Raw genomic sequence first — 23,537 nt, forward strand, 5'->3', positions numbered from 1 at the left:
CATCTGCTTGGCAGGAATAAAGGAGGCAGGGAGACCCGCAAGCCTGACTGTTGTTGTGGATCCCTGGAAATGGGGTGACTTATGCAGAAATATGCAATTCTGTTGCAGTTGTAACTGATGGCAAAACAAAAGGTGTGTGTATGGGGGGAGAATACTGTAATATTTTCTTTTTCAAAGCTTGGTGTACGGTGTCTAGAAAGGCCTCAAAAGCACACAAAGGTCTAATCTTCATTCATTTCCCTCAGAGAATAATAGATCAGTCAGTGCTCTGATGCTGTTTTAATAATGAACAATTTACAATTCATTGGTTACTATGCGCTCAGAGTATAATTAATTTCCACAGACCCTTCCCATGAATTCACACAGAGTCTAGAGTACAATACAGAAAGAAGGTAGGAAAAACAATCATCTCTCTCTTTTCCTTTCTTTCTCCCCTATCTCCCCCCTACCCTTTTGTAACAAAACAAACCCCGGATTCCAAGCCATCTGTGTGATTTTGACAGGCAGTTGCTGTGTGCTACTGAGTGGGAAGTGGGGGTTTGATTTCCCGTCACTCACTACATATATGTTACTGGGAGGCAGCAGAATGTGGCACAGCAGACACTGTTGACAGTGTCATGGGAAGAGATCTGATCAAACCACATTAGTCGAGTTGCCAAATCACACAGTCACATTAGCATCATTCTTTCAAGGCACAGCTGTTCTGCGCCTTCTGGATGCGAGATGTGTGTGGCCCACCCTGTTGGTCCCAGGATGTGTGTGGCAAACACTGGAACAGAAGCTGGGGTGAGAGATGCACATATTCTAAAGGATAAAAGGCAAATTGTGACCATTCAGTTTTCACACTGACCAACGCCTCTCCTTTCAGAGGCTCTTTCTCTGTTACACAAATGGCAGCTATAACTGTGGGAAACCCTGGATGTATGGAAAGCAATGGAATTGCTTTCCAGTTCACACTGAAGACAAGGAGGCAGCAAAGCATGGGCTGGGCATGCCGTCAATTTCTGTAGTTGTAACGCGCAACCTCATAATAACAAGAAGAAATGTGTACAGCATTTTCAAGGGTTCAAAGGGCTTCACATACAATATCTAGTTGCAAACATTACAACAACCCTGCACGGTAAGTCAATCTTTTCATTTTCCCCCTATGAGGGAGGGATTAAAGAAGAGGATGCTTTGCCTTTATAATATCTAGTCGGTTCATGGCAGAGGTGAAAGTCAAACTGTGGACTTCCTGATTTCTAGCGCAGTCCTCTTGCTACACCAGCTCTTCGAATGTATCACTGAAATCGCCTCCCAAAAAAGCATATTAGGGTGAAGTTGTAAATCTGTATCTCAGCTATATTCAGGCTGTGGGTGAAGAGTCACAGGGCTGAATGTACCTGCATCGGGTGAGAGGAACCCATGGCCTTCCAGATGTTGCTGGACTAGGATTCCCATCATCCCTGACAATTGGCCATGTTAGTTGGAGCTCATGAAGTTGTTCACCCCAGGCCTACACAAATAGGGGAAGTCCTGGCTCACAGCTCACCCTCTGAATACATTCACTGCACTACGCGTGTACAAGGAGCTTTCCTCGGTTTCAAAGGGGATGGGGGGCAACCTCAACTCATGTGGAGCTCCAAGTGACTCAAAGCCTTTCAGGTCTTTGGATCATATGTAAAGAAATGAGGTGTTAGAAAGTTATTTTCCTTTTCATTACAATCAATAAAGTTCAAAGAGAAAGTTCACATCCCAATATGCTAGAAAATTTTGTGTAGTATTAAGACATGGATGAGAAGCGATAAACAGTAATAGACTGCAATCTGCATACTAACCAGAACTTGTCAAGTGACAATAAGTACACTTACTGTAAGTGAGAATGCAGCAACGGGATAGCATCCCAGTAGTGTGAAAAATCAACTTCTACTAGGTTTAGTAGCTGACACATCATCCCATTATGCAATCTTGGCAATTCAAATATTTCCCTTTCCAAACTCAATATTATATACATTTGAGGGCTAGCTTATAGCGGGGAAGGAAACTGTATAAAATTCACAGATGACAAATATTAAAAATGGGTTTCTATGCATGCTTTATTTTAACTTTTCACAACAGTTCTACAAGTATTTTACATATAATTCCTTTGATGCAGTGTGTAGTTTTGGTAGTAGCTTTGAATCCCTGGTTGAGAGAGAAAAGAGGATAAAACTTCTACAAATAAATAAATCAATGTGTGTGTGCCAAAACACGAAGCTGGTGAATTATTATAGCAGCCTTCTACTACCGCACTCTCTGCCAAGCAAAGATAAAAAGATATATCCTATTCCACAATATATTAAAAATTCATTTATCCTTTCACTTTCTTCCTTTGAAGGGGGACACCTTTATATCTAAGGAAGAATGTGAGTGATGTGCAATAAAACATCTTTTATCACATAGAACCCAGAGCACCAATGATAAATTGCAACACTATCCAAGTAAAATAAAACTTAGAAGCAGATTAAAGAACAAGTTATGAATATTGTTTAGGTCGGCGGGGGGGGGGGGAGAATGCCACAGAAATCTGTGTGAGTCAGTCCCATCCAGCCATTCCTCCCTCCACAATGGTATGTTTGCACTTGCTCTGAGAGTTCTTCCAGGCACTTCTTCCTCCTCAACTTCCAATATGATACCTGCCTTAATCTGCCAGCAATGCCTAAAGGTGATCGTCCTTGAACAAAGAAACTTCAGAGGGAGACTGCAGTGTGAAACTGTTGAATTACTTCAAGAGGTTCATTGCTATCACTTGTGTAGTGAATAAGCACAATGGATTTTTATCACACTATAATAACACTAATGTCTGTGTTATTAAGCACTGTTTTTTTTCTGAATGACCACTGTTCGTATGGTAATTATCACTGTCTGTGCTTTTCTGCATTTCCTTTCCTTCTGGCGTCACTGTTTACAATCCCTTCCACCACAACCTATGTATAAAAGTCTGAGCTCTGTGAGTGCCGCATTCTCCCGAATGATGTGTTCGAGGATCGGGATATTCACAGGGAGACCAAAATGCTTATTTACAAAGCCATTGTACTACCGACCTTACTGTACGCCTGTGAAACATGGACCATCTATAATCGCCACTCCCAACTTCTTGAAAGATTCCACCAACACCGCCTCCGAAAAATTCTGCAAATTACTTGGGAAGACAGACAGACTAATATTAGTGTTTTGGAAGAAGCAAAGACTACCAGTGTTGAAACAATGATCCTTCAACATCAACTTTGCTAGACCGGCCATGTTGTTCGAATGCCTGATCACCGTCTTCCAAAGCAGCTACTTTACTCCCAACTTAAGGATGGAAACAGAATATCGGTGGACAGGAAAAGAGGTTTAAAGATGTTCTTAACGCAAATTAAAAAAAAGTAACGTGAACATTGAGAACTGGTAAGTGTTGGCCCATGAACGTCCCAAATGGAGGTCAGCTATTATCAAAGGTGCTGTGGACTTTGAAGAAGCACAAATACAGGGCGAACGGGACAAACGAGCTAAGCGGAAGGCACATCAAACAAATCCTCATCGCAACCATCTTCCATCTGGAAACCTATGTCCTTACTGTGGGAGGCTGTGTGGATCCAGAATTGGCCTCCACAGTCACTTACGGACCCACTGTTAAAGACCTTATCTCATAAGACAATCTTACTCGGCCATGAGTGATCGCCAATGAATGAATAAACGTACCTGGAGCTCAGGATAATATTTCATGCATCTGATGAAGTTGACTCTAGTCCATGAAAACATATGCCATAATAAATGTATTATTCTTTAAGGTGCCACATGATTCTTTTGCTGTTTTTGTTGCTGTGCCTGGTACCTCTCTGGAAATTACCCCAGACTCAGTTGTTTATAATAGGGAAGTATAGAGCCCAAAGCTAAACTAGCCGGATGACACAGTCCCCCGCCCCCAATCTAGGGGTGCTTCCAGACCTGGGCAATATGACAGCACCCAATCACTCTTGTTCTGCTTTAAACTGGAAATAGAATAGAAACTGCATTTTGGCTTCTGGGATCCAAACATTTTGTAGCCAAGTGGACAGTTTCTCCATCCCCAAATATTGGTAGATAAGATTTTCATTAAGACCATTGTGGGGAGGGGAAAATACTCTTTTCTCACCTTACTGCTCTCCTGATCGTGATTGACCTCCTCCCCAATTGCAGTTGAAGGGATGGGGAGGTGGGGAAAACAAATATTTAGAAGTGGAAGGGTTAAAATGATAAAATTGATTCCTAAAGAGGAAAGGGTTAGATAAAATTGTATTCAGGCCATAATAGCTGACATAAATAGCTACATAAGAGATCATCTATACATGGGGAAATTATGTAGCTGTTCCATTGTGTTTAAAAAGTCAAGATTTTCTGAGCTCCAGAGGGGGGGGGGAAGGAAGCTTAACAGGGAAAACCCAGGAGGAGCATGTTTTAATCACAACACTGTGCCATGTGTCCTGCTTTACAGAGGACAGCCTTCTATTTGAAGTCTAAGACTGGTTTAAAGATTTCAAAAATGTAAATAGGGAGAGCAGGGTCCTTGTTGCTCATTAACAGTTAGCACATGGGCAGCAGATTCAACTGGCACACAAGCCACCTGGTCACAGTCTTCCCCCCTATGGTGAGATGTATTTTGTTTCTATTTAAATTACAGTCATTATTCCAAAATGTAAATAGATACATACCAATTAGCATATGTAAATTTTATGCAGATCTATACCCTTTTGCTGTACAGTAGGGCCCCGCTTTTTGGTGGCCCGCTTTTTGGTGTTCCGCTAATATGGTGGTTTTCAAATAGAGTAAGGCCCCACTCATACAGTGCTTGTTCCGCTTTTACAGCATTTTTCGGGCATCCAGCACCATTTTATTGATGGAGTTCCGCTTTTTGACGGGTTTTACTTTTAGGCGGAGGTCTGGAACATAACCCGCTGTATGAGTGGGGCCCTACTGTATTTTGGGGTGAAGCACTAACTCTTTTCTGGAGATGGGTTAGTGGCCACCCTATGCAGATGCCACATAAAAAACAAGTGAACAATGCATGACTGTTCCACAGTGAATGCCCAGTGTGGAAGCAGCCTAAGTTTACCAGCTCACAAACTGATCCCAAGCTGGTTGTAAACTGCTATTACTGAACCAATTGAACAGAGTTAAACCTGTTACACCAATTAATATCAATGGAGTTAACCACACCTAAATCTCTGTTACACTTCCAGGCATTATCAACAGCAATGAGGATTATGGGTGTAGTTGTCATGCTAGTGCCTTAAGATCCTATTAGCTGTAACCAGTGACAACACATCACAAGTTCCTTCCCTGCACCCATTTGAACAAGCTCCTCTTCACGCTTACAAAACACGTGGGTTTTTTTGTATTTATGTTTGATTATACACACTTTGTTTTATTGTGGGGCTCTATTCTCATCCTCAGGAGCCATGGTTGGACTACTGTAATGTGCTCTGTGTGGGCCTTCCCTTGAGTCTAGTCCAGAAGCTGCAAGTTGTGCCTCGGTTGTTGAGTAGAGCACCTGGATGCACAAATATTACATCTCTGCAAAGGGAGCTGCTCTGGCTGCTGATGGGCTATGAGGCCAAGTTCAAGGTTTGTTACTACCACATAAAGTCCAGAACAACTTGGTTCCAGGTTATCTGAAAGACTGACTGCCCCTGTATAGACTTGCACAGTCACTTCAGTCACCTGGGGAACAGGCACCCTGTATACATTACAGGGCAGTAATATGAAACAGCCATTTTCTACCATTGCGCCTGCATTGTGGAATGCCCTTCTCTGCTGTATGCAAAGGTTCTTCCATCAGTTCCTTCAGATGTTTTTAGATGCTTTTCATGAAACTGTTTTTTATGTTGTATCTCTGTTTTTATGATACTGTTATGGTGTATTTTTATACCACTTATAGGTTTTTAACTGTTAAGCGGTTTAGAAATGCTTTTAAGTAATAAATAAATAGGAGGCCATGCCTCCCACTTTTAACAACAACTATGTACCATCCCTGACAAGGTTATCCTCTAGCTGCAAAACTAGCCTGCCCTTCTTTCATAACATGGGGACAGGGATAGCACTACAGATGGTTTCTCCACATATAGCAGTAGCCATCTGCAGGATTACAGCAATGGGAGAAGACCTCCCATCTGGAGTGTTTCTTGTACTGTGCAATGAAATAGATCTGATGTGCTAGGGAAGAAAAGCACACTAAAGCTGCAATCCTAACCCCATTTACCTTGGAATAAGCCCTACTGAATTCAGTGGGACCTATTTCTGAGTAGATATGGTTAGGATTGCAGCCTTATTTCAATGTAGTTCTTGTTGAAATTGTGGCTCTTTGGGGAGGAAAGATGGGAAAAAGAGACATTAAGTGGGTCAGTCTAGCTGCAAGCAGCACAGAATCCACAATCCAGTTAAATCACCAGAAAGGTCATTTCAGGTTTATGTGGATTCGCAGCAAGATTCAACGCCTGAATGCAGAATTCAAGACTAAATTGTCAAAACATCAGTGTGTGTTAGCATTTGTGGCAGTTGCTTTTCATGCTTGATACTACCCAAAGGATATATAGTTGCCCCTGAATAATAATCACCTACAGTCTGACAAACGGGCTGTTCTCCCAAGTTCCCTAAACTTGACCTCAGTCACATGATGTCAAGGTCATCCCTCCATACCAATTTAGTTAATTGAAACATCTGCACATGCCTTTAATTTTTTGTTTTTTTAAAAATTAGTGTCTGCTTTGGGTAATGGGCCTATCAAATAAGCGGAGAGAGGTGGAGAGAGAGTGTTATTGAAAGGATTGTTCTTGGATTTTGTTTTTGTAGTTTGTATCAATAAACAAGACACCTTGTTTAACTTTAAATTAAAAGGGCTGGCATTGGAGGGCATCAAACCTTCCTTAATCACATGTGGGGAGGGGAATAACGAATACAAATGCCATGATGTGCAGGCACCTTCTTTTTTCATCTCTTTCAATCACATTGTATCCTAATTTGAATTTAGGCTTGTTTCCTGCTGACCTGACTAATCTTTACAGAGTGTATACTAAAACCAAGCAAGCAAACACTCATTAAAGCAAATAACCTTAACAAGGTATCAACAATCAACCACACAAGGTCAACAGTAGCTCTCAAGAGCACCAGCGCAAGAAGTCCCTGAAGGAGCTTGCTTAATAAGATCTTCCAAATGACTCTGACAATGTGTCATCAATACTGGAAGACATGGCAGGTGAGTTTATGGTTCTTTCAACATAAAATACCTGGCAGTTCCAATGAACAAACTAACCACAGCTGTAATCTACCATGATCTGGAGCATATTCACTGATCACAGCTGTGTAATTTCAGGTAGCATACTTCTGTTGTTTAGTTTTGTTTAACATTGTTAAATATATAGTCAGACCATCTGCACAGTATTTTTTTAAATTGGAAATTACAGCCATAACTTCCTTTTTATATATCAATAAACTAAACAGCAAAATTTCAAAGGGATCCTTCTCCACCAAACTCTGAGGCAGAATGTTTGTCCCACGCCACACCATTGCCTAATTGCACACTAATTGGACAAACGTGATTAAATATTTCAAGATCTTTCCTAATTGCCTCTATTTTAGCTTTCAAATTTGCTTGCCACCAACAAATTTAATGACACTGGTGTCTAGTCATCAGCAAAAAGCCCAAGAGTTGCTCTTTAAAATGTACATAGTCAGAATATTTACTGATTGTGCATTGTTGTTTCCAATGTAGCTTAATTAGAAATCCAATCAGTTCTCTAAGTCCAATTATACTTGATTTGTAGATTCAGAGTATGATACATAATGAAGCTAAGCAGCTAACGATAAACGTGCTTGAAATGAAACAAAAAAGAGAAATATTTTAATGCGTCTCTTGTTGTTTTAGAAACTTGAAGTAATATATGATGAAAATGAAACACATCAGGATGTATAAAAATGTATGACTCACTAGATATTTTTGGTAAAGCGTCTTTCTATTGTTTGATTAATGAACAAAGAAATTATGTGGTCTGCTGCTGTAAAATATTTTTCCTTAATAAGAAACGAAGAACACAATATATTTCCTGAATAGGTAGTAGGCATTAATAGGTAAATATTCTGCTGTGTGAGATTCACTCAGTTCAAAAATCTTCCCGTGCCCGTCATTAAAAAGAAAGTACATAATGGATGAAAGAATATGACTGTTTGATTCAAGACAGTCACAAAGTTCAGGACTCATCCATATAAAGAGAAAGAAAGAAAAGACCCCATTATTTTTCATACAGTTGTATGGGATATCTAGAAATGTTTGAACAATTAGAATTCTGTGTAAATGGATGCATTATTTAAATGAAAACGGTCTGGGGCGTACTATGGTCATATCACATTTGGAATATCATTTGCAGTGGATACCATTTTTAAGTGAAGATGAAGTCCTGTGAATAGCAGAGAAATACAAGCCACTGCATCTCTAGTCTCTGTCTTTCTATATACATCTAAAAGTCCAAGATTTCTCAGGAATAAAAATTCAGAGTAACTTTCCTCAGATAGCAGCATTAGAAAATGTGAAGGATGACCCATTTTGGAAAGCTTCCTTTGAGTGTTACACATTCCTCATTTCCCTAAGCAGTAAGAAATTCAGAGCAATGTTTTATTTGCTTTGGGTGGGACAGTGCACGGTGGCTTATGGTGCCTTTGTAACAGGAGGATGAGCTCAATAGCTCCACCGAGAGCTCCACTGAGAGTACCTGGATTAAAATTAATACGGCAAGGAATAAAAGGAACATGGTGGTTGGAGAAGATGAGGATGAAACTTTTGAGAAGCAAATTGCCACTGTTTCGAGGAGGCATGATGTAGTAGTAATGGGAGACTTCAGCTACCCCAATATCTGTTGGGAGACAAATTCTGCCAAACACAGCCCCTCCAAGGAATTCCTGACTCGTGTTGGAGATCACTTTTTCCTACAGAAAGTGGAGGAAGCAACTAGAGGATCAGCTTTCCTCAACTTGATTCTAACCAACAGAGATGACTTGGTGGATGAAGTGGCAGTTATGGGGGGGAAGTGACCACGCTATACTTGAGTTCTTGATTTTAAAGGAAGCAAAAGCTGAGAGCAGCCATACACGCATCCTGGACTTCAGGAAAGCTGGTTTTAATAAACACAGAACAATGGTAAAATGTAAATGTAAATGTAAATTTAATTTTTAGGTCGCCTATCTGGCCGAAGCCACTCTAGGCGACGTACATATCAAATTTCAATAAAATGCAATAAAATACAGTAAATACAATAAAATACAATATAATCAGCAGTAATAAAATAACAACATAAACAGTACACAAGAATGGGCATTCAGTATGTAGTTAGCCCATCCCAGCGGTCCCAAAGGCCTGTCCAAACACCCATGCTTTTACGGCTCGGCGGAAGGTATCTAGGGAAGGGGCACGCTGAAGATCAAACGGGAGGGAATTCCAGAGAGTGGGGGCCGCCACCGAAAAAGCCCTCTCTCTAGTCCCCACCAATCTAGCTGCTTTTGGTAAGTAAGGTTCCATGGCAAGCAATCCTAATGAGAAAAGGAGTCCAAGATGGGTGGAAGTTTCTAAAAAAGGAAATTCTAAAGGCACAATGGCAAACAATTCCATCAAGGAAAAAAGGGGGAAGACAACAGAAGAAGCCAATGTGGCTTCACAGAAAGCTTAGAGATGACCTGAAAACAAGAAAGGACACATACAGGAAGTGGAAGGAAGGCCATGCCACAAAGGAAGAGTACAGACAGGTAGCACAGAATTTCAGGGATGGCATCAGGAAGGCTAAAGCTGAGAATGAGCTGAGGTTAGCGAGGAATGCTAAAAGCAACAAAAAACCTTTCTTCAGGTACATCCATAGTAAAAGGCAGAGGAAAGAAATGGTGGTACAGCTACTCCGTGAGGATGGCATAATGATAACACATGACAAAGAAAAGGCAGAAGTCCTCAGTTCCTACTTTGGCTCAGTCTTCTCCCAAAAGAGAGTCTATGACCCTCCTGGGAAACGTGAATTTGAAGGGGCAGAATTGCTGCTTGAAATTGGTAGACAAATGGTTAAGGAATACCTAATCATTTTGAATTAGTTCAAATCTGCAGGGCCCAACAAACTGCATCCTAGAGTATTGAATGAACTGGTTAAAGAATTCTCGGAACCACTGTGTATTATCTTTGCGAAATCACAGAGGATGGGTGAAGTGCCAGATGACTGGAGGAGGGCTAATGTTATCCCTGTCTTCAAAAGGGGCAAAAAGGAGGAACCTGGGAACTACAAATCAATCAGCCTCACATCGATCCCTGGGAAAATTCTGGAGCAGATTATAAAGCAGTCAGTCTGTAAACAACTTGAAAGCAATGCAGTGATTACTAGAAGCCAACATGGATTCATCAAGACCAAATCCTGCCAGACTAATTTTATCTAATTTTTTGATTGGGTAACCTCCCTGGTAGACTGGGGGAATGCTGTGGACATAATATACCTCAACTTCAGCAAAATGTTTGACAAAGTGCCCCATGATATTAACAGAAGTATAGTTTCCATATTGCGTGAAGTATTGGTTCCCCTCTATTCGGCACTGATTAGCCCTCATCTTGAGTACTGTGTTCAGTCCTGAACTTGAAGAAGGATGCAAACTGGTCAGGTTCAGAGGAGGACAGCAAGGATGATCAGGGGACTAGAAACAAAGTCCTGTGAGGAGAGACTAAAAGATCTGTGCATGTTTAGCCTTGAGAAGAGAAGACTGAGGGGAGATATGATAGCACTCTTCAAGTACTTGAAAGGTTGCCACACAGAGGAGGGGCAGGATTTATTCTTGATTGTCCCAGAGTGTAGGACACAGAATAATGGGCTCAAGTTGCAGGAAGCCAGATTTCGACTAAACATCAGGAAAAACCTCGTAACTGTTAGAGCGGTATGACAATGGATCCAATTACCTAGGGAGGTGGTGAGCTGTCCAACAATGGAGGCATTCAAGGGGCACCTGTCAAGTAAGCTTTAATTTGGGTTTCTGCACTGAGCAGGGGGTTGGACTCAATGGCCTTACAGGCCCGTTCCAACTCTACGATTCTATGAGTCTATGTTTACAAAAATGCAAGCCAAGGATAGGGGAAGCAAACAGACTCATCAGCAGACAGCACAACTGCTGATCCTGCTTTAGACGCATAAAGCGTAACTGAACCACAAAGATGCTTCAATTTTAGCCAGGACCAAATCTCTGTACTTCTCTGTGTCAAAATTCAAACTTTCTCATGCAGTTTGTTTTGCATTTGCTGTGCTGATGAGTGAAGGGCAAGGCATGTGTGTGTGTGTGTGTGTTTAATCTATAAGGGCATGGGCACACAAAAAGAACTGGACAAAGCAGATGCACTTATAGGAGAGCAGGGGGCTCAATGAAAGAAATGACTGACATTAGGTACTTAATTTATTCATATCCTACTTTTCCTCCATGGTGCCATTCCTTATCCCAGTCTGCATCTGTATTGGAATTGTTTTTACCATCCGTTTGCCGCTCTGGGCTCCCTTTGGGAGGAAGGGCAGGATATAAATAATAAATAATAATACACGGATTTCCACCTCCCCAACAATCCTGTGAAGCAGGTTAGGCTGAGAGATGATAACTGGCCCAAGGTCACCCGGTGACTATGATGTCTGAGTGCAGATTTAAACCTGGGTCTCCCCGGTCCAAGTCCAACATGCTAACTACATTATGCTGGCTCTCAGTAGGTAATACAATTCACAAATTCTTACTAGCCACTTTGCTGACCACTCCTCTGCACCGGGTGACACAGTTGTGCTACTTTGTTCACACCAGAAAGGATTCTGTTGCAATTGCATTAGAAGTTTACAAAATCATGATTAACAAGCACTTGGAAGAAATGGAACGACACTGAAGAAAATGCAGGAATGCAAGGACCAACTGGATTCTTAGTCATAAATGAGTGAGCAAACAGGGTCAATAACAAATAAAAACAATAGTGTGGAATCTCTCTTAGAAGTCATTCTTCACCCTCTTAGAACTGTCCCCACCAGTGGCCATTCCACTGTGCTGCCCCAAAGGGAAAGGGGAGCGTACAGAGTACCTTCCACTCTCCATGCTGGGGCAACTATCTGTCTCCTCCCTTACCCAAACTGACTCTTGCTGTTGCCTTTGTATCAACATTTTGCTTATTTTCCTCTTCCCACCCTGTATGCTTCCCTTTTTGTAGCATGTTCAGTATATCGTAAGCCATTATCTCAACCTGAGTGTATTGTCAGTGTATATATGAATGTCATAAATTAAATAAAATAGTGATGGACATAATCACATAATGACTACCTATGAAAAGGATTGGCTGTTAGCCTTGCTCAGTGGAAGGGGCATTTAACTGTAGATTTTGAATTTGCAATTTGAGGCAAACAACATGAGACATAACCAAGAAGGGAATGGAGTACAATTGTGGATTAAGTTGTACATTGATAGTGCAACTTACAAAAATGTAATGATGCAGTGTTCACTGGCAAACTGCTGAAGCTATATAAAGGGACTAATACATTTTGAGTAAAATGAATAAAATCTATTCCCAGTGTTGTGGTAACAAATCAGGAGATATTCATGGGTTCATGTTTGTGCCAGCTTTGTTAGTAACACATGGTAACACAAAGCCATGGTTCTCAAAGAAAAGGAATAGCATTGGTGTTGAAACAAACCTAATTTGCATGGTACCAATGTGAGAATATTTCAAATAATTTCAAAATGGGATCAGTGATGAAACCCTTTTTTGGTAATAAATTGTGTGACATGGAAAATTGTGTGTTTTTAAAAATAAATAAATAAAATTGCTCTGCTTTGATAGTGATATACATCTTATTTTGTTCTGAAGCAACTAACTTGATTAGATAGATTTATAACATGATCCAGTAATGAATTCTGAGCAAAAAAGTACAGACACACCAGTGTTGTTTACCTTCTCAAAATGCCTTCCCCATAAAAGAAAGCTGATAATACAGGAATTTGTTGATAAGTGGGGATTGGTTCCCTCCATTGAAATGGGTGAGGGTGCTTCCCAGCTAACAGAATTTATTTATTTATTTATTTATTGCATTTTTATACCGCCCCATAGCCGAAGCTCTCTGGGCGGCTTACAACAATTAAAAACATTAAAAACAAATATACAAATTTAAAAACACATTTTTTAAAAAGCAATTTAAGAACACATGCTAAAATGCCTGGGAGAAGAGGAAAGTCTTGACTTGGTGCCGAAAAGATAACAGTGTTGGTGCCAGGCGCACCTCATCAGAGGGATCTTTCCATCATTTTGGGGCCACCACTGAGAAGGCCCTCTCCCTTGTTGCCAGACTCCCAGCTTCCCTCCGAGTAGGCACCCGGAGGAGGGCCTTGGATGTTGAGTGTAGTGTATGGGTGGGTTTGTGTTGGGAGAGGCGTTCCATCAGATATTGTGGTCCTAAGCCATGTAAGGCTTTATAGTTTAAAACCAGCACCTTGAATTGAGCTCGGAAACATACAGGCAGCCAATGCAAATGGGCTAGAATCGGTTTTATATGTTTGGACTGTCTGGTCCCTGTTACCAATCCGGCCGCTGCATTTTGCACAAGCTGCAGCTTCCGAACCGACTTCAAAGGCAGCCCCACGTAGAGCACATTGCAGTAATCTAACTTGGAGGTTACCAGAGCATGGACAACTGAAGCCAGGTTATCCCTGTCCAGATAGGGGCGTAGCTGGGCCACCAACCAAAGTTGGTAGAAGGCACTCCATGCCACCAAGGGTACCTGAGCCTCAAGTGACAGAGATGGTTCTAGGAGAACCCCCAAGCTACGAACCTGCTCCTTCAGGGGGAGTGGAACCCCATCCAGGACAGGTTGGACATCCACCATCCGGTCAGAAAAACCACCCACTAGCAGCATCTCAGTCTTATCTGGATTGAGCCTCAGTTTATTAGCCCTCATCCAGTCCATTGTCGCAGCCAGGCACTGGTTCAGCCCATTAACAGCCTCACCTGAAGAAGATGAAAAGGAGAAATAGAGCTGCGTGTCATTAGCATACTGATGGCAACACACTCGAAAGCTCCGGATGACTGCACCCAAGGGTTTCATGTAGATGTTGAAGAGCATGAGGGACACAACTGACCCCTGTGGAACCCCATACTGGAGAGTCCAGGGTGCACAGCAATGTTCCCCAAGCACCACCTTCTGGAGTTGACCCACCAAGTAGAAGCAGAACCACCGCCACGCAGTCCCTCCCACTCCCAACTCAGCCTTTCTTCCCAGAAGGATACTATGGTCGATGGTATCGAAAGCTGATGAGAGATCAAGGAGAATCAACAGAGTCATTCTCCCCCTGTCTCTCTCCCAACAGAGGTCATCATACAGGGCAACCAAGGCTGTTTCCATGCCAAAGCCAGGCCTGAAACCCAACTGAAATGGATCCAGATAATTGGTCTCATCCAAGAGTGTCTGGAGCTGGCCTGCACCACTCATTCAAGGTCCTTGCCCAGGAATGGAACATTTGCCACCAGCCTATAGTTATTAAGATTTTCTGGGTCCAGGGAGTGTCTCTTCAGGAGTGGTCTCACTACCGCCTCTTTCAGGCAGCCAGGGACCACCCGCTCTCACATAGAGGCATTAATCACTTCCCTGGCCCTGTTCCATCCCTGCTAGCTTTTATTAGCCAAGAAGGGCAAGGATCCAGCACAGAAGTGGTTGCACGAACCTGTCCAAGCACCTTGTCAACGTCTTCAAGCTGTACCAACTGAAACTCATCAAAAAATTGGGACAAGGCTGCGCTCTGGATACCCCGCTTGATTCACCTGCTATAACACTGGAGTCTAAGTGCTGGCAGATGCTAAAGATTTTATCCTGGAAGTGCTTAGCAAATTCATTACAGTGGGCCTCAGATGGTTCTACCATGTCCTTGGGGCCAGCGTGTAATAGCCACCGGACAATTCTGAAGAGCTCTGCTGGGCAGCAGATTGATGATTTGATAGTGGCAGCAAAATACTGTTTTTTTGCTGCCCTCACTGCCCCTAAATACAGCTTACCATAGGCATTTACCAGTGTGTAATTGCATCCACTAGGTGTTTGTCTCCATCTGCACTCAAGCCATCTCCTATACTGTTTAATCGCTCTCAGCTCTGGGGTATACCATGAAGCCGTACGTGTTCTACACAGGAGAGGGCGCTCAGGAGCAATTGTGTCAACCACCTGGGTCATTTCTGTATTCCACAGTTCAACCAGGGTTTCAACAGCAGCGCCAACCCTATCAGCCAGAAAACTCCCTAGAGCCCTTTGGAAACCATCCAGATCCATTAGTCTCCGGGGGCAGACCAACTTAATAGGTTCCCCACCCTTGTAAAGCCGCTGTAAGTCTAAACTTCAGCAAGCAGTGATCTGTCCATGACAGAGGGACTGATGTAAGGCCCCCCACATTCAGATCACCATCTCCATGTCCAGTTGCAAAAACCAGGTCTAGAGTATGCCCTGCCACATGTGTTGGGCCAATGGCATGTTGGGACAGTCCCATGGTTGTCATGGAAACCATGAAATCCTGAGCCGCCCCAGAAGTCCCTCAGACCTCATTTTTACCCCTAACAGATAATATTCTAGGCTTAGAACTGGGAAGCTCCAGGTCTGAGAGTAGTATATAGCCTACACAGACTGTGTATGGTTTATTATTAATAATTGATTGATTGATTATTAAATTTATATCTTGCACCTTCCTCCAAAGAATCCCAGGGTGGCAAACATGTCAATACTAAAAAAGTATGTGTAGGCCCCAGACCTCTCTTTACTGGCAGAAGGTAACAGGGAGCTACAATTGGCAGGCAATATGAAGCCTCTGGATTGGTCAGACCTGGTACAAGTACTTAGAGCCTGGCATTCAACCTTTGTCTGGTAAACGGAACAGCATTTCAGGCTCCAAGCAGAACTGGCAACAGTACCTGGCACCGTTGGGCAGTTGCCAGGGCCCAAGGACTCAGCATGGACCCAGTAATGTTGATATTGGATTCTCTTGCCCTCTACGCTGCCCTCAAGCTTGGGAAGCCACATGCTACTTTAAATTTCCCACAGTGCTTCATCAGAAAGTGTTGGAAATTTAAAATGGCTGACAGCTGCAGCTGCTTGTCACAGATTGTGGCATTGCTGCTGCTGCCCATCATGTGTCACTGTCAATAAGCCTACCACCAGGATGGGGCAGTGATGTCAAAGGGGACACACAATAACAGGCAACATCAGATAGCATTTTGCCAGGGTCCCCCTCTTATCTGGAGCTGCTTCTGGCTCCAGGTTTTACATCTGAAGTCACTGACATCCAGGCTGTGAGCTAGAAAACACATCCTCCATGTGACTGTCAGATAAATTATTTTAAATATTAAAATAAAATACTTGAAATACAGCTGCTCGTACTAGACAATATTAAATATTTCCCTGTGTGCATTCAGCCTTGAACAATTCTTCTGCCTTCATTCCTTTGCCTTTTGATTCTCTTTAGATTGTAATGTCTGCACAGAAACATCTTGCCCTGCAGAGCTCTGCTTATGCTATTAAAATGCAGCCCTTGCCTTTTCATTTCATTTTGTTTATAGTGCATTGGTTTTATTGATTAATGCTTCCAACTTGGCCAAAATGCTAATCACATGGATTAAAAAAACACACTATAAAATGCAACATACAGACCTGTAACACCAGCAAGGAGGGGGAATCCCTTCATTTATACTAGACGTTCTTTTAATTTGTATTCTACAGTATTTCTACTCCCAAGGTTGTTGCAAATGGTGCAAAATGTGGCTGCCGAGGCACAGAGTGGTGCCAGACAGTAGGAACACATACATTATACCAGTTCCACTAGTTGCCAGTGTATTTCTGGGTCAATGTGATGACCTTCAAAAGACTAAATGCTGGGGTAACTTCACTCCTACCAGCCTGTCCTCTCCTTATGATCTGCCTCTACGATTGTGCTTGTGCCTGCCTATGCGAACAATCAGGCTGGTGGGCACATGGAACAAGGCCTTGTCAGCGGTGGCCCTGCATTTGTGGAACTCAGTTCCATATGAGATTAGACAAGCCCCACTCCTACAAGTTCTTAAGTGAGCCTTGAAGGCACGCTTGTTTCCTGGTTCTCTCATTTTTTATTTATTTACAGTATTTATTATGATATTTATATCCACCTTTCCTCCAAGGAGCTCAAGGTGGTATGCATGATTCTCCTCCCTCTCTATTTTATCCTCACAACAAGCTGTGTGGTAGGTTAAGCTGAGAGACTGTGACTGGCCCAAGGTCACCCAGCAAGCTTCATGGCTGAATAGGGATTTGAACCCTGATCTTCCAGGGCCTAGTCCAACACTCTAACTACTACATCACACTGGTATAGTGTAGTAATAGTAGAAATAGTAGTGGTGTGGTGCGGCACAGCTTGGAAAAGTTACTTTTTTTGAACTACAACTCCCATCAGCCCCAGCTAGCATGGCCACTGGATTGGGCTGATGGGAGTTGTAGTTCAAAAAAGTAACTTTTCCAAGCTCTGTGGTGGTGAGGCTGTTACATTCTGTTTAGTTTGTCAATGTGCTTATTGATTTACTGGACTGTTGTTTTTATGGGTTGGCTATTTTAAAATTATTGGGAGCTTAAAGATTTAAATTGTGTTTTACATTGTTATTATATGTGGTTTAATTTTATACTATGTGTGCTGCTTTGTTAGGATCTCCTGAAAAGCAGAATAAAAATCTATTAAATAAAACAATGTTAATAAATAGCCATTCTGATTACTTCTTCACAATTGTGAGCCAATTCACTAATAGGCAAAGAACCTTGCAGTTTAAGAACGTACCTATAGCCAAACAGATATTTCTATGAAACTTTAAAAAGCAGGGAAATTGGGCAGCTATAGTGAATGCACCAGGGGAGCAGGAGACCTGACCTCCTCTCTGAGATATTGAACTGCCCTACAAATTGGTCAAAATGCAAACACAATTTGGGTTGGTCTTTCACAGTCCAATCCACTTGCTGTGTAGCTTGGAAGAATTTGGTAACATGTGCTTCTGAGCATATGGTAAGCGGTGGCAAATTTAGAAGTGCAGGGTCCCTTTATGTTAGTCGCAGCCACCACCACCCATTTTTTTGCTGCTGGGTTGAGAATTAGATCCTTGTTAATGCCTTCTCCAACAACAACCGACATCCTTAGGAGCCAATAAGCACGAAAGGGAAGAGTGTTAGCTACTGAAAATTCACCTCTTTTCACTCTGATTGCTTCCAATCAACAGGAAAGGATAAGGAAGCATGACTCTTCTCAGTGGCTAACACACTCCCCTTTCCTGCTGATTGGCCTGTGAGATGCTAAAGATATAGGGACTCTGATGGGACCCTGCTCCCAAAAAAGTAAAGGGTCTAAGACCCCCCAAGACCCTGGACCACTACACCACTGCTTCCAATGCAAATGACAGGCAATCGTCCTATGTTCCACCAGGCTTCCAATTTGGATTGGGGTCCCTGGACCTTCTATTTATTATTTTTAAAAAATACATTAACACAATTGCTAATTACGAATGGCATCACATCTAGTTTGTTCCTCAGTCATCAAAACTCTCACAAGTCTACTTGAGGAAGTTCCTCACAAAACCAATCTGGAACCCTTATGCTTTTTAATGTTTAAAAGTCCTCCCCTGTATTAGATTTCGCATCTGAAAACCCTCCCCTTGCGATCTTGGTATATGCCTACCCACAACATTATTGGGCATGTGTGGGTACACCTACTATTGATGGGACCACCTACATCTGTTTTCAAATGGACACACTGTGCGGTAATGCAGAAACAATCTGCAATGGGCTTATATTTTTGGTGTGAAACCTATTTGTCAAGAAGCACTTTTCAGGGGCAAAAATATGCAATAGGTCTAGACTGTGTGTAGAGTAGACTAGGTAGAAAAAGTAGCGATTGCATTGATTCTAGAATAAAGTCAGCCTATGTTCTTTACTTTAGTTATGCCTTAATACCTCTAAGCAGGTAAGCAGTCCCTTTGGGAGGGATTGAAGGTAGAGCCTGACACAGATTTTATGGTTTTATGCCTTCTACGTTAAATTTTTACCCTTGTAGTCCCCTTTAGTACCACTCCCTATATTTTATTGTTTACAATTTTATTATGTATGTGTTTGATTTTATTTTTGTAAGCCGCCCTGAGTGCCATATTATAGTGTAGAAAGGCAGGATAGAAATATTTTAAATAAATAAATAGATAAGCATACTGTACTCCAAAGACATTATATTTTTCCATTCTTACGATAAAAACATTAATGCATTGAGGAGTCAGATCCTGTTTGTGTTAGAGAGTACGGAACAGGGGGTTAATAGTTATTCCAGATTAATCAACATGGGATAAACATTTTGATCTACTGCATGTGGCATTAATTGCACAAGATTTTGGGTTTCTAGAAATGAATCCCACAGTAGACCAAGATGGTGCCAAGTTTCACAGGAAGCTTCTGGTGACATTTTTGATAGCTGACTAAGTGCAATGGCAAACAGGCCCTTCATATAAGGGAAACCACATGGGTAGAGTTCCCCCATCACCATAAAATCATCCTTCCTTATCCCATTGGCTTTTAAATGTGTCATTGGCCTTTACCTGTTATTGAGTCTCTGAACTTCTCTGCATCCTTAAAACACACCAAACCCTTGCAAATGCAGAACATCCATCATAGTGAAAAATGCTTGAAATTTGCAAAATGCCAAACTTCTGTTACACCTGAAAATGTATAAACTTTGACCCCTGCAGTATTTCCCATTCATCTTTTCATTACTTTATATTGCATATTAAATTATAGTGATATAAACAGTCATCTACATGCTCAGTAGGCTCCCAATTTTACCCCCACCCCCTTTCCCCACACCAGTGCCAGGGTAGTTAAAATAGCTGTAGACCGTTAAGGGATACTTCTGCTTGAATTTCTTGTTCTTCCAGCTGAGATAGCCTGCTCCTACTCAAGCATTGTGAAGAAAGAAAGAAAGAAAGAAAGAAAGAAAGAAAGAAAGAAAGAAAGAAAGAAAGAAAGCTTGCTGGCTGTTGCTGTCCAATGCCATGTGTTTCCAGTTTTCTTCTCTCACCAGTAGTATTCATCGGCTGAATGTACTTTACAGTATTAGTCTGCTGATACAGGACCAATGGGAAGCTGCAATAGTGCAATTCTGCTTGGTTTGCTGCCCCAATGAAGCCTCTGAGCAAGCTAATATCTGGCTTATCAGCCACCACCTTCTAAATATGGTTAATAAATATTCCATACTGAAAAGATTACTTAATATGATTTCAGTTACTGCAAATATATAACAAGATCTTCAGAGCTCACCTAGCACCCCTGGTGGTCCTTTCATTCATTCTATTAGTACGTATGGACTGCCTTCAAGTTGATCCCGACTTATGGTGACCCTGTGAATAGGATTTTAATGGTAAGCGGTATTCAGAGGTGGTTTACCATTTGCTTCCTCTGAGGCTGAGAGGCAGTGACTGGCCCAAGGTCACCCAGTGAGCTTTATGGCTGTGTGGGGATTTGAACCCTGGTCTCCCATAGTACTAGTGCTGAATTTTAGGCTCTCTTGCTCTGTTATCCCCTCCCCTCCCTGCTCCCTGGACAATTTCTGAACATTCACATTCCAGCACTACTATCAGCACAATCTTTCATAGAACAAAATGTATAAGTGCCCGAGCCTGTCTGAAGGGATGATTAAAACAAATTTGGCTCCTGTCCAGAATCACAATGTCCCTTCCTACCAAACTGACTCCTTTAATCTTCTGCACTAAAGTAAAAAAAAACAAAACAAAACCAAACAGCAAACAAAATATTTGGAATGAAATGCTGCTGGTACAATGTCAACAATCACATCATTTGTGTCAATTGTTCCATTATTATCCTTATTGTTATTACCTAGCTGCTGAAATCAAATGAAATGGCAGTTGTGGCACTGTGGGAGTCCAACATTAATTAAAATGGCTAAGTATGTATAAGCAGTATATGTATATACAACACAGATTTATTTTTAGCTGTACAAATAAGTGTGATGCAAAGCTATAATTTAGTTCTATATGTTCACAGAGACAGGTGGCATATTATTGTGCATCTTAATTTGCAAAACCGCACTTCATGCCCCTGATTTTTGGGGCTTGAAACCCGTACGGACACACACTTGGTGCATGCGTACATCTCAACCCCTGCATCTCGACAGATGTTAGCTAATGTGGTTGTAGAAGGTTCACCATAGTTGCTGTGAGCCCAATAAATCTTCCTCTTAAATGCAGGCACTCCACCATCTCAGCATCTTCAACCTATAATACATTTTAATTACTTGGCTATTCAAATTATACTAAATTAGATCTGCACAGAGTCGTATTGCAGATTTCTCAATTTACATTTAATCCACTGCAAACAACATCATAATAGCAAAAGTGTAGGATTTGGAGGGGGACATTGGGGAGCCAAGGGGGGGACTTTTATTAGAATTTGCAGGCATTCCTGAAGTTTGATCCTCTTAAAAATTATTAAGTGACAAAGATTACTAGCAGTAAGGTTCTACTTTGCTTCCCCATTAGCCATTTAGGTGACAGCTGCTGCATTACACATAAAGATGAACCATTCCTTGAGGGATGATAGTGGTTCCGCTGTGACACTACTGGCATAAAGCATTATCAGACCATAGCTGTGCTTAGAGCCATCACAGTCTCCTAGGCACCTATCAGTACCCTCATTATCTGCATCACAGAGTGTCTAGAAAGAACACTGCCAGGCTTCACAGCTTTGCAGCTCATTTGAGAAGCGGAAATTAAATGTCCCAGGAGAAAAAACAGGCACATTGTAACGGCACCAGAGCTATACCACCAATAACATGTTGACTGCTGCAGCACACTGACTTCTGTCTCATTAATTTAATAGGCTCCTGGAATGGGGATGGGAACTGGGGGGGGGGGAGAGAGAGAGAGAGAGAGAAAGGAGGAACATTTACAAGCAGATTATAGAACACTGCTCTCATTGCATTTTCATTGTACACCCAATACCTGAGTAAGAACTTAATACTGGAGATCAGCAGCATATCAGATCTTGGCTTGGGCTGTCGGACATACTGCATTGTTAAGCGGGAAGCACACAGAGGCAAAGTCCACAGAACAGGAGTAACATGACCAAAAACATTCATCTGTCCCTGGGTTGTGCTAAACCTAGTACGTGAGCACAGGGCCATCCCTCTGAGGCAGCAGGATGAAGCAACCTGCTTTAGGTGTCACCATGAGAGAGGGTAGAGGAAGACAAAGATTGGTATCTTAATAGTGCAGCAAATCATTATCAAGGTCCTAGCTGGGGCCATGGGGGGCGAGTCCACTTGGGCTCCACCTCAGGCAGAAAACTGCCTTGGGCCAGAACTGTGTGACAGGAAGCAAAGCAACATTCAGTTATACAGAACATAGAAATGTTCTGTTTTCTTTAGCAAATATATTCATTGAGAGCTACAATAGGAGGTAATTAGGAGATTATTAAACAGGGACTTGTACTGAAACTGTCTTTTGGCAGAAGTGTTCCATTAAGTTATATATAATTTGCAGCAATGGGCATAGGATTTGGTTTGGTGCCTTACAAGGGGTGACAGAGTTCTAATTGCAGGATTATGAGCCACTTAAAACTACACAGCCTTTCAGATCTCCAAAAAATACTCATGAGCAGAGTCAGATAATCCATGACAGGGGGAAAGGAGTTCCATTATAAGGGAGGAGCCACTGAAAACGCCTCTCCATGCGTCCTGGTTATTTATGGCATGACTAAACCTACGTGTGGCAATAAACTCCTTCAGATCCAGTTGTCTCTTAAATGTCTTCCACAACTTTGGTAGCCTCATGTACTCATAGCAACAGACAACCCTGTTGGAAAAGACCCTGTGAGTAGGCTCTTCCTAATATATGAGTGGGATTCTTAGCAGGCTGCTTTCAAGCTAATTGAAATTATAATGGAACGGAAGGAAGGAAGCAGTCTCTTACCACCCAGCTATCCATGTTTTCTCAGCAATAAGTCCCATAGATTTCAACACCACTTATTTCCAGGTCGGCACGCTTAGATATGTAAGACCCAAATCCCTTAAGGCTTTACAAGTGTTTGGTGTATAAAACCATTTCTTGTTTGTTCCATTTTCTCTCATAAATGGGATTGTAGCAGGCAAAATAAGTACAGCACACACAAAAAGAGAATAGAAAGTCATGCTGGGAACCATAAAGCTACAGTGTAGATTGTAAAGGAAATTTGTGCCTGAGTAATGAAAGCACCAACAGACCCTTATCTCAGATTACAAGCTGCAAGGCTCCAGTATTATAAACTTGATTCATTTCTCTCAAGAAAGGGTCACTTTTTGCACAGACTGCACCTAAATTTTATACAAGGTTTTTTTAAAAGGTAATTTTAAATTACTAGCCCACAGGTAATTAAAAAAAAATTAAACAAAAATTAAGTTAGGAAGTCATTGGCAGCAGCAGTGACTCTGCGGCTGAGACATTTCCAACCCCTTTT

The sequence above is a fragment of the Rhineura floridana genome, chromosome 1 (genome assembly GCF_030035675.1).
Source record: "Rhineura floridana isolate rRhiFlo1 chromosome 1, rRhiFlo1.hap2, whole genome shotgun sequence".
NCBI classification, from domain to species: Eukaryota; Metazoa; Chordata; class Lepidosauria; order Squamata; family Rhineuridae; genus Rhineura; species Rhineura floridana.